This window comes from Eumetopias jubatus, unplaced genomic scaffold (genome assembly GCF_037043125.1).
Source record: "Eumetopias jubatus isolate StellerSeaLion01/CBP00866 unplaced genomic scaffold, mEumJub1_p1.0 scaffold_96, whole genome shotgun sequence".
Classification (NCBI taxonomy): domain Eukaryota; kingdom Metazoa; phylum Chordata; class Mammalia; order Carnivora; family Otariidae; genus Eumetopias; species Eumetopias jubatus.
In genome coordinates, this window is record NW_028274902.1 from 426,386 (window position 1) to 429,942 (window position 3,557).

Below are 3,557 nucleotides of genomic sequence, written 5' to 3' on the forward strand. Positions count from 1 at the left end.
TTTTTCAGAATTTATTTATTGCAGAGCACACACAAGAGTGGGAGGGGCAAAGGGAGAGGGAATGTGCTTCTGGACACAAGTCTGCAGTAGACACAACGCTCTATACCAGGACCCTGGGATCATTACCTGACCTGAAAGCAGACTTTTAACAACTGAACCACCTGGGTGGCCCCTTCCACATTATTGTAATTAATGCCCTCATTTTATGCATCCTGGACTATTTCAGAAACTGCGTGACTCCAAATGCTTCTTTTCCTTTGCTCCCATTCTTTTTTAAATACATATAATTTATTTAGGATGTATGTCAAGAGTTCTTGCCAAATGACAAAAAAATACAATAAATAAAATCAAGATTTTTACACTGAACTATTTCAAAAAATAAACATAATGAAAATATAAAGATTAACATGTAATTTTATTTTTCCAGTAAGAGAATTGCCAATATGTATTCAATTGCCAACAAAAGATAACCTTTGTTTTCTTGCATAATGACAGTCCTTTGACAGATCAGTTGTAATTCGGATGTTGTGCATACGATGGAGATGGTTGATGAGTTGACCTTGAAAGTGAGGCAGCAGAAGATCACCTGTCATTGGCAGTGTGAACCAAGGGTTGCCCGCTGGTTGCAGGGTAGAAAACCGAGCATCACTGGCTGACAAATCCGCATATCTAGTTGGAAAAGTGGAAGGCTCCACCATCATTCCTAAATAAGTGCTCTATAAGGGAGATATGATACAGTACTGAGATTGAGAAGTTTTAGTTGTAACAAAGTTCACAATGTGGCCATTTGCTTGAGTGCAGCTGCTTGCGAGTGCAGTGAAAAGTGGTCAACTGGTTTAAAAAGGCATGTTGCTCCACTCCGATTTGTTTCGATGGTCTAACTGACATTGCTGATGCAGGAGAAAAATCACTTCTCATAGGGGCCATTGTAGTAGTAATTCTCTGGCTGGGAGAAGGCTTCCTTATTAGAGGCACATTTACATTGGTGGAGTTTGAACATACCCTTTCTCCACAAGTATCAGCAACAACCCCAGAATTAGGACTATCCACATTATCAACTGCTCTGCAGGGTTTCTTATTGAAACCTTGAACTAATGAAACTGTAGAAGAATTTTAATCCCAACTCTTCTGTTCATTCTTACTAAAAGGTGGGGGCAGCCTCCTTTAAAATATGGATTATGATAGTACTGTAACTGAAACCAAAGGAGAAATTTACTAAGTGATAGTTCCAACTAAGATATAAGAGAAGATAACCTGTAAAATATGACTTTAGTTTCATCACACAAAGTCATCAAATAATATATTTAGTATGTTAGTATTTTTAAGAATTTACTTACTCAAACAAATGTTTAATTATGGTTCATGAAAATGTGTTACATATTTAAAAATAACATCGAATAGCACTTTAAGGGGCTTCAGGATCTTATGTAAATTGAAGTTCATTGTTAAGGGTCAAAGATACTACTAAAATATCTTATAACCCTGAATGTTTCATGCCTAAGCTGGCATCAATTTTTGGAAAATATTTGAAATTTAAAATCTAACTTTACCCTATACATAGGAACATATTTACTTCTATACAAGGTAAAATCTTATATATTCCGTATATAAGTCATAACATTTTAGAATACTTTGCTTAAAACAGAAACTTCTTTTCCTATGCTAGAAAGTCAGCCAGAGAAGCAGATCTTTGAAAACTCTGTGGCATTTCACTAAATCAATAAAGATTAAGCTGGTGAACTAAACTCTTCATACTTCCAGTTTCTAATATTCTGAAAGGAAACTTTCTCTCCACAATTTCTTTCTTGAAGAGTTCCTCATCAATCAGTATAGAAGTTCCCTTCTCATCGAATTGACTTGAGTTAATCACTTTCAACTATTTTCCAAATTTCCTGGGAAAGGTCAGAGAAAGAAAAACATTATCCTCATCTGGTTCAGAGACACAGAATGTGTAACGTGGTGTTTTTATCAAGGATCCTCCTGACAAGGCCTGAAAAGCATTTTATTTAATCACAGACCTCAGGTCCACATCTCCAGTGACTGTGTGCTCACACAAATGAGCGCTAATGGAGCCTGTGGAACCAGTCGATCCATCTTTAGGAGTATCATCTTCAATTTCTGAAGAAACATGTGCCATCTCAACTACGTTTTCTTTCAGCTATGTTTCTGATCTGCATGGTTTTGAACATTGCATCTTCAAATGCCGCTGTGGCTGGCCTATGCAGATAAACTATCCAGACCATCCAAATAGTCCACCACCTGAGTAGTTGTGACATCACAAGATACCTGTTTCCTAGCAATTAAAGCCCGAGTGTTTACTTTTGAAATTATTTCAGTTAAAATAAAGTACTTAAAATAAACGTTATGTAGACAGCAACCAAAAAAAAATATGATGTACAAAATCTCCCTTTTACAATTTTTTTAAAGAAAATACGTAATTATATTTAGCCACTTATATAAAATCATTTCCTTCTTCTAAACACACTATTATTAGGTTGGTGCCAATAACATAAAACCTGGTAAATGAAAACTGCAAAAAAATGAGTAAAACATAAATTTTAAAAATCCCTGACGACTTGGAAATTAAATCTTTGTAACCTATATATAAAGCCAATCATTGAGACCACAAGTTAGTCATTGTCCTTGGACAGGTCAGAGGGGAACAGAAAATTCTATTTAAAGGATTTTGTCTTATGATATTGAAAATACTTAAGAATTAGGTAATATGGTATGACATTACAAAGATACAATTTCCCTTGAATTTTATATTTTTATATCATTATTTTTACATAATGTGTATTTTGCCTCAATTTTTTAACAGTACCCTGAATCTGTAGTTATTACAGACTAAAATAAAATGTAATTAGTTTTCTGAATATAAGGTTAACTTATCTGTTTCTGTTTTGTAAGTATTCTGTTAAATTGTATCAAATACATTTCATAGTCATATTAGTGGAATAAATATGATTTTGTTTGGTATGTCTGTAAATGCATTTTAGATAATTAGGAAGTAGAAGATTTTAAGAGATGTCAAGAGATCTACCATGAATGAGATCATAAAAATTTGGAGATGGAAAATAACTTGACATTGTTATAAATAAAATTTATTTCTATGTGTCTCTTGGGAAAATTGCTTTTATTGCAACAGCCAAAGTAGTTATACAAATAAAGTATGTGCGGTAAACATTGTGCCCAAAAAAGCAGAATGTACATTTGTAAGGCAATCTTAATTTTGAGTGAAAAGTCCCTTTTCTGTCTAGCAATAAGCATACTCCACCTGAAGTATGAATTTCTGTAGATTCATGGTATAATATTGTGACTACTTTGTCTTTTCAATATGTTTAGAAGAAACGAATTATTTTTTATATTTGCCATATTGTATCATGCCTCAGAAAGAGATACCAACGTTAGGAGGATATCTTTTTTTAATATGCGTTTTAAACCCAGAAATTTATGTATCAATAGTAAATAATAAATATTTTCATATCAGTAAATATTTCATTAAGATCAAATTATACTCCCTCCAGGGTGGCTTTGTTGGTTAAGCATCCAAACCT

The 3,557-nt window shown here is 33.6% G+C and overlaps 1 pseudogene; it reads right to left on the reverse strand.

The window, feature by feature from the left end:
• Positions 1-507: 507 nt before the first annotated feature.
• LOC148161667 (heat shock transcription factor, Y-linked-like) lies at positions 508-2,137 on the reverse strand (annotated as a pseudogene).
• Positions 2,138-3,557: the final 1,420 nt, after the last annotated feature.